This window comes from Pteropus vampyrus, unplaced genomic scaffold (assembly GCF_000151845.1).
Source record: "Pteropus vampyrus isolate Shadow unplaced genomic scaffold, Pvam_2.0 Scaffold510, whole genome shotgun sequence".
Lineage (NCBI taxonomy): Eukaryota > Metazoa > Chordata > Mammalia > Chiroptera > Pteropodidae > Pteropus > Pteropus vampyrus.
Window position 1 is genome coordinate 435,907 of NW_011889291.1, and position 9,194 is coordinate 445,100.

Below are 9,194 nucleotides of genomic sequence, written 5' to 3' on the forward strand. Positions count from 1 at the left end.
GATGGACTTGTTCTTTTCACTTCTTGAGACATCTTGGCACTGTTTCTGTGTTAGTCTGGAAAGAACTTGCTCATTCTTGTTTATGTCTTTGGAGGACTCCATTGGGTGAGCTGAACTGCAATTTACTCCCTAGTCACCTATGTTTGTAATTTCAGACAGTGCTCCAGGAAATATCCCAGTACAGGCGTCATCTCACGCTAGATATCATGCAGAGTTTTTTGGAAATATTTTGTTATGGAAAACGTCAAACATATGCAAAAGTAGACAGAATATACAGCCAGTAGTGAACCTCCACGAACCCCTCATTCAGCTTTAATAATTATTAACGGACGATCACTCTTGTCACCTCCCCTCCAATCAGCCTGTCTGCCGAAGTTACAATGGACAGAGTGGAGAAGCCTGGACAGAGAGACAATTCCCAGCATTTTCAGCCACTGGAGAGCACAAGCCCAGGATGCAAAAGGGACAGCTGTCCCAGGTGACTTCTATGAAGCCAGAGTGACAGGAAGAACAGGAACAGCACATTCACAAGAGCATGGCAAGGAGCTCTGCGGAAAGCATTAAGAGTCATCCGGGGGCTGCAGACATGGCTTAACCATCATGTGGTCCAGCTGTCACTCAACCCAGGGGAAGGAAGGGTGGCCACTGATGACAACAAAACTGCTGGCCAAGAGGGGAGGTGGAAGAAATACTGCACCTCAAAGCCACTTGGAGGTCAAAGGCAGGGACCTCCAAATGGAGAGCACTTCCCGGCACTCCAAGAACAAGCAGAGCCATACAACAGTGATGGCCGAACATTTCCTCAGCTGAAGACAGACCTGTGTTTCTGAAAGGAAGACTCCCAACTCTCAGACTCACCTCCTGACGGAGGGGACCTGCCACATCCAGAAGGTCACGGATTGCAGGATCAAGAGGAAGTCCTAGGAGAGTGTTCTCATCTGTGACCACCAGAAGCCAGAAGGCAACAGGGGACCACTCTGCATTTTTGCAAGGCAAAGAGCTGTGATGCCAGTGAGATGCTGCCTCACACCCACTAGGATGGCTCTTATTTAAAAAAAAAAAAGGGGGGAAATAAAGAGCATTGGTGAGAATGAGGAGATATTGGAACCCTGGACATTGCTGGTGGGAAGTGCAAAAGGATGCAGCTGCTGCGGAAAACAGTCTAGAGGGTCCTCAAGAAATTAGAAATAGAATTACCGTATTATCCAGCAATTCTACTTCTAGGTATATGCCCAAAAGAAGTGAAACCAGGGTATTGAAAAATATTTTCACACCCATGTTTATAGCAACATTATTCACAATAGCCAAAAGGCGTAAGCAATCCAAGCGTCCATCTACAGATGAATCGATAAGCACGGTGTGGTCCATCCACACAACTGAATAGTGTTTAACTTTAAAAAGGGGATTCTGACACAGGCTACGACCTGTGTGAACCTTGAGGACCTTATGCTCAGTGAAATAAGCCAGACACAAAGGGGCAAACACTGTGTGATGCCACTCATAAGAGGTCCCTAGAGGCATCAGATTCGTAGACAGAAGGTAGTTGGTGGGAGCCAGAGGCTGGGGGTGGGGGATGGGGAGTTAGCGTTTAATGGGGACGGAGTGTTGGTTTGTGAAGATGAGAAAGTTCTGGAAATGGATGGTGGGGATGGGTGCACTGCATCTAGAATGTACTTAATGCCACCATATAGTACACTTTAAAATTACTAAGTAATCATTTCACAATATATATGTGTATCAAGTCATCACATTGTACCCTAAATATGCAATTATATTTGTCAATTATTTCTCAATGCAGTTGGGAAAAAATTTAAGAATTTAATGTTTTTGTTAACTTAAGATGGTAAATTTTATGTTATGCGGATTTTACCACAATTTTTTTTTTTTTTTTAACATAGAGGCCGCAGTCTCGCATCTGGGCTCATCTGAGGCCAGCGGTCTCCCCAGCAGCATCCCATGCCTCCTGACCTATGCCCTCTGTCTCCAGCCCGAGCGGCTGGGAGGGCCTTATTCCTCCCCATTGTTCCTCAGGGCAGTCAGAAATATGACGTCTGGCCAGGTTCACTGAGTGCTCAAAAGTTTTCTTGGTTTTTCTTTCCTCTCTTAACGGAGAGAAAGTCTGGGTGCTGGCTGCCAGTCGAGCATCTTCTCTACTTCTGACAGTTCCGTCGCTCCGAAGTCGTAATCCTCTCTCTGTCTCCGGGAAGGGCAGACTGGGCCGCTGGTTTCTGGGAGACATTTGGGACGGCAGGGCCAGTTGTGTCTGAAACATGGGGCTTTGGATGCCGAAGCGATGGTCACATGGCATCTGTCAGATGCCTTCTGCCTACTGACCTGCTGGAAGCTTCTTCTCAGGTTGGAGAGTGTATGAGTTTTCCATGGCCACTATAGTAAATGACCACAAACTTGGTGGCTTAGAAAACACACATTTATTCTCTTGCAGCTCTGAACGTCAGAAGTCTGAAATGTCTTTCACCGAGCTCACCTCCAGGAGTTGGCAGGGCTGGTTTACTCTGGAGGCTGCAGGGGAGGAGCCATTCCTCACCTCTTCCAGCTTCTAGAGGACACCCACATTCCTTGGATCATGACCCCTTTCTCCATCTTCAAAGCCAGCACTGTGGCACCTTCCATCCCTCTCTGACCCTCCTGCCTACCTCTTATAAGGACCCTTGTGATGACACTGGGTCCCTCTGGCAATGCAGGCCAATCTCCTAATCGCCTCCAGATCATTAAGTTAATCCGATCTGCAAATACGTCTGCATGTCAGGTAACATAGTCACAGGTGCCGGGGATTGGGCTGTGGGCATCTCCGAGGTGCGTATGCGTTATTGAGCCTACCCTGTTGTGACTTTCCCTGATGGAGAAGAAACTTCACAATCAGCTCCAGAGGGATGAGCAAGACACGGGGCTCGAGCTGTGTCTCTCAACCTCCAGACCTCGGTTCTCTCATTCTCCAAATAGGAAAGAAAATCTCTCTTCTGGTCATTTTCCTGAGAAAATGAGGTGGGGTCAGGCTGAACAAATTATGCAATGGCCACATGACAGCCCAACACACAGGTGCCCAGTGACTCAGGCCTGAGGTCATCATCCATTTCTGCAACAACCATTATTAAGCACCTACTATGTATCAGGCACTGGGGACTGGAAGGCAAGCAGAAACAGACTTGAGACCTGGCCCCCTGCAGTGTATCAAAGTGTCTGGGGGATGTTCATTCGACTGGCATTTATTGAATGCCTACTGTATACCAGACACTGTTTTAGGTGCTGGGTGGGGAGACACAGCAACAAGAAAAGCAAACATCCCCAGAACTCACATTTGAATGGTGGTGTCGCAGAAGGGCCAGATGTAGGTGGGGGAGTCTGCGGAGGCTTCTCCAAGGTGGTAGCACTTGCTCTGAGATCGGCCAGACAAGGAGGAGTTAAGCCGAGAGAAAAGATGGAAAAAGCATCCCAATGAGAGGAAACAGCATGTGTAAAGGCCCTGAGTAAGTCGAACGACTGGAGTACGAGGACCAAAGGGAGACCAGTGACAGATAGGACTGAGCAGTCTGGGGAGACTGCTCGATATTTTAAGAACTACAAGTGGATTCTGCAAAGATCGGGACCACTGGGCCAGGCATGGGTTAGTCCTGCTGCAGGAGGAAGGACCTGGGCACACAACCCCAGCCCTGACATCGCACTCATTTCTCTGGGGCTCCAGCATCTGCCCAGCCTGTCTCCCTAGGGTCCCATCCATCCCCCAGCTACAGTCAGAGTTTCTACTTGCAGCTTTCTGCCTTGCCCTCCAAATCTTGAGAATGCCATTAGGTCAGTCAATATCTGTTAGGCACCTACAGTGTGCCAGGTGCTCTGCATTCATTATCATGTTGAGTTCCCTCAGTAATCCTACAACTAAGGTATGAAGCCCAGGGTCAGACGTGAAGACGGAGGCCCAAGGAGACAGTCAGTGAAGTGCAGACTGTTGGACTCAGAAGCTCAAGCATCACTGACTCTGAGATGACACACATCTGCTAGGGTGTCCCTGAGGTCCTCTGTGAACACTCATTGAATTAATTAGTGGATGAGCGATTGAGTGAATGGTAAGCAAGGCCAGTATGGCTGGGGGGAAGGAGAGGAAGTTGCCTGTGAGAGGTGAGCAGGACTCAGATTGAGAGAGGCCTTGAAAGCCAAACCCGGGAGTATGGACGTGACCTGGTGGTAGCTGGGATCCATGGAAGATTCTAGGCAGAAAGCCACACAATCTGATTTGTTCCGTTTGGACCAAGTTGTCAAGAGGATGGAGTTAATTGAGTCTGTCACTAGGGGGCGCTCGAGTCTTCCTATAGGTTGTCTTCAGAGCTGCACTGCCCAGAGTGTGGGTCACTGGCCAGAGGTGGGTTTAAGCACTTGAAATGTGTCCAGTCCGACTCAAGGTATAAGTGTAAAATACACACTGAATTCTGAAGACTTTGTAAGAGAAAAAGAGTATAACATGCCTCGTTAATGCTCCTTAAAACATCAATGACATGATGAAATGATATTTTGGGCACATTGGGCTAAATAAATTACATTATAAATTACATAAAATTATTAAAATTTCATCTGTTTCTTTTTATACTTTTATAATGTGGTTAAGATTGTATACATGCATCACATTATATTTCTATGGGACAGTGCTGGCTTAGAGAAGAGTTACAATTTTCACCTGCTGTGAAGGGGAAACTAACCTTTCTTTGTCTCTTATTTCCTCTTAAATCAGTCATCCTAGAAGGTAACCATCTACAGTGCTTCCTGCAAGGTTGTTCCCCTTGCTCATTGAATAAAAGTACATAAACATAAATAAATAGAGCAACAAATAGAGACTTGGGATCACTGTTTTATAAATATGGAATTATATTGGATACATGTTCTTTTACCTAATGGAAAATACTCAGACTGCTCGCTAAGGTCCTAATTCACTTTTTTTAATCGCTTGATAATCTTGCACAGTGTAGATGAACCAGAATCTATTCAACCACATTTCCTCTGACAGGCTTCACTCGGTTTACAGGTTTTATTTCCTCTGCTACTAAAAAAGAAAAACACACAAAAATGCTACCATATTTTTATACCTGTTCCATATGTACTGATGAGTATGTTTCTTTCTTTTTTGTGGTAAATAATTTTTTTTTAATTTTGATTATAGTTGACATACAATATTTATATTAGTTTCGGGTGTACAACAAGGTGATTAGACAATTAAATAATATACTTTATGAAGTGATCACTCTGATAAGTGTAGTACTCATCTGACACCATACATAGTTATTACAATATTATTGATTATACTCCCTATGCTCTACTGTACACCCCCATGACTGTTTTTATAACCAGCAATTTGTACTTCTTAATCCTTTCACCTTTTCCACCCATCCCCCTAACACCCCTCTCATCTGGCGACTACCAATTTGCTCTCTGTATCTATGATTTTATTTTTGTTTTGTTTGTTTGTTTATTTTATTTTCGGATTCCATGTGTAAGAGATATCACACATTATTTGTCTTTCTCTGCCTGACTGTGATTTTATTTCTAAGAGAACGATTTCTAGGAATGAGATTGCTGGGTGAAGGGCTTATGTCTTTTTCATTTTCATCAATAACGTCAGGTTGTAGATAGAAAGGGTCGATTCTAAAGTTTATACAGAAAGGGAACGACCTAGAAAAGCCAACACAATACTGAAAAAAACAACAACAACAAGACTTTCCACAAATTCACAGTACAGTGTGAATTTCCACAAGACAGTGTGAGATTAGCAAAAGAAAAAAAAATAGACACATAGATCAATGAAACAGAACAGAGAGCCCAGAAATAGACCCAGATAAATATAGTCGATTGATCTTCGACAGCAGAGGAGCATTGGTAACTTCATGGAGAGAGGACAATCTTTTCAACAGATGGTGCTGGAAGAGTTGGAATTCCATATGCAAAAATAAATAAATAAATAAAATAATCTAGACATAGACCTTATACTTTTCACAAAAATGAACCCAAAATGGATCATAACGAGTTACCTAGAACAGGCAAATTTACAGAGACGGAAAGTAGAATAGAGGTTACCACAGGCTAGGGAGGAGGGGAGTGGGGAGTTGTTGTTAAATGGATACTGTTTCTCTTAGGGTTCTGGAAATAATGTCAACTATGATTAAAAATAAATTTTTTAAAGTCCTGGAAATAGGTAGCAGTGATGGTTGCAGGACATTGTGAATGTACTCAATGCCTCTTAATTGTACCCTTAAAAATTATTAAAGTGGTAAATCGTGTTTTATATGCATTTTAGCACACACGCAAGGGATCATAGAGGTAGATGTAAGACACAAAACAATAAAGCTTCTAGGAGGAAACATAGGTAGGAGAAAATCTAGGTGACGTTGGATTTGGTAATGGGTTTTTACATACAACATCAAAGGCATAATCCATGAAAGAAAAAAATTGATGATGAACTTTAAGATTAAACACTTTTGCTCTGCAAAAGATGCTGTTGAGAAGATGAAATGATAAGTCACAGACTGGAAGAAAATATTTACAGAACACATCTGAAAAAAGATTTGTATCCAAAATAGATGTTGCCAAGATAGTGTTCAAACCCTTTTGGAGAGCACAGCCACACCGATGAGCGATTCACAAGTGTCTTTTTCCCTACAGCCTCACAAGCAATAGTGTTATCACTTTTAAAAATTTTTGCCAGTCTGAGAAAGTGGTATTGGCATGTCGCTGTGGGTTTAATCTACATTTATCCAGTTACTGCTGAAACTGAGTTTTGGTGACTTGAATTTACTTTTCTGTGTACTGCTTTCACATTCTTTGTCCCTTTTTTCCCCTTGGATTATCTTTTTCTCAATTTGTACGTGCTCTTTGTCATTTGAATTATTGACTTCAAAATTTGTGGTATGTTTTGTCACCCAGAGTTTCCAGTATTGCTTAGGAAAAGTCTCTTTTGTCCTCAGGTCGTATGTGTAGTCACTTAGATTTCCTAGCAAGATTTCTATTCTTTTATATTTGAGTATTGCATCTACCTGGAATATATTTGAATATATTTTTGTTTAATTCATCAGCAGAGGGTCTACCCGTCTTTTTTTTTTTTTAATTTTTAAAAGGTTAATACATTTGTCTTTATTTTCTAAGGCAGGAAATTGGGCTCAAAGTTTTGGATAGTTTTCAAGGGTCCACCTGTCTTTTTGGATGGATATTCATGGTTGGGCCAACACCACTTTAAAAGTAAATCACCTTCTTCCCTGGAAATTAAAATGCCACTTTTTTCACATGTAGATATTCGTATATCCTGGGATACGGTTGTGGATGTTAATTCTTTTCTTATTCATCTATTTAATGATCCATTTTAAACTTCATCAATTGAATTACCTTCCTCTTCCTTGTTACATTTGTCTTGGCTATACTTTCATATAATTTTTATCCAATTCAAGAAAAATAATTATCCCTTCTCCGTGGAGATGTTGAATGTAATTGCATTAAAGTCATAAATTAATTTGTGAGAAATTTTATATTTTATCAACGTTGACCCATCAAAGATATGATATGTTTTTCTATTGCTTCAGATTTTGCTTTATCCCTTCAATGAAATTTTATAATTTTGTATTGTATCTGTGCCATTTTCACTAAACTTATTCACAAGTAATTTAGAGTTTGACAGGAAGGTAGGGAGTAAGGTGGGGTGTGGTTATGGGAGGGATTATGGGGGGATCATTGCCTCTTTTTTCATTTATTTCCTTTATCCATTCCATTCTAGAATCCCAACCATCCTAGAGAGTTTGGTGTGTATCTTTTTCTTTGTTTCTGACTCTGGAAGATGTAGTTTGTCTTATGTGCACGTGTTTTTCATTTATCTACATGGTTTTGCGTTATCCCTAGCTCTTATTTCTTCTTTTCTCTATTGGCATTTTGTTTCTTGCTTAAATCAGAATCTTCATGTGTTTACTTATTTTTCTTGAGCTATAATTCACGTACCATAAAATTCATCCCTTTTAAAATGTACAGCTCAGTGGTTTCTACTAACTTCACAAGGTTGTGCAACTATCACCTTAATCTAATTCCAGAACATTTTTATCAGCCCCAAAAGAAAGCTCAAACCCCTTAGTAGTCACCCTTCACGCCCTCTTCCCATCGCCCCTGGCAATCAGTAATCTGCTTTCTGTTTCTATGCATTTGCTTATTGTGGACATTTCATATAAATGGAATTGTATGGTATGTGACTTCTACGTCTGGCTTCTTTCACTCACTATATGATTTTCCAAGTTCATCCACATTGTAGCATGTGTCAGTGTTTCATGGCCTTATTTTACCATATGGAGGAATGAACATTTTATTATCTATCATCAGTTGATAGACATTTGGGTCGTTTTCTCTTTTGGGCTATCATGAGGAACTTGGTTAGGAAGAGCCATCCAGGTTGCTTCATGCAAGCCAAATCTGTTACCCCCAGCTGCTCACAGGACTCTTGCCTGTATATTGCCCACCCCTCTGCCCAGCAACGGACCCCAGGCCCCTCCAAATCCCCATCAAGCAAAATAATGATGCGGTGAATGTGACTGTCCCTCTTTTTTATTTTCTTCAATTTATTTTTTATTATAGTTTCAGGAGTACGACATAATGATTCAACATTTACATACCTTACAAAGTGATCGTCACAATAAGTCTAGCATACCCGCATATAGTTGTAACAGTTATCATTGACTCTATGCCTTACGCTGTACACTACATCCCCATGACTTATTTTATAACTGGAAGTTTGTACCTCCTTATCTCCTTCCCCTTTTCCACTCATCTCTTCAACCACCTTTCCCCTCTGGCAACCATCAGTTTGTTCTCTGTATCTATGAGTTTGTTTCTGTTTTGTTTGTCCATTTGTTCTGTTTTTTAGATTCCACAAGTAAATAAAATCATATGGTATTCGTCCTTCTCTTTCTAACTTATTTCACTCAGCTAATACCCTCTAGGACCACCCATGTTATTGCAAATGGCAAGATTTCATTCTTTTTTATGGCTGAATAATATTCCATTGCATATGTGTATCTTTTTTATTTTTATTTTTATTTATTTTTTCTTTTTTATTTTTCAGTTGTGGCAACCCTTGGTTGTCCTCACAGATTACGAAGACCTTGTCAGCTTACAATCCCTTATTTTTTTATTTTTTCGCCTACGGCACCTGTTCTTCCTAGGTG

At 41.4% G+C, this 9,194-nt stretch overlaps 1 long non-coding RNA gene across 1 annotated transcript in view; it reads right to left on the minus strand.

Annotated features, from left to right (window-relative positions):
* Positions 1 to 9,089: 9,089 nt before the first annotated feature.
* Positions 9,090 to 9,194, minus strand: part of LOC111732982 — a 23,509-nt gene continuing 23,404 nt past the window's right edge. The window contains exon 2 of the long non-coding RNA XR_002777779.1: positions 9,090 to 9,178. This is a non-coding gene — a long non-coding RNA (uncharacterized LOC111732982). The remainder of the gene's footprint in view (positions 9,179 to 9,194) is intronic.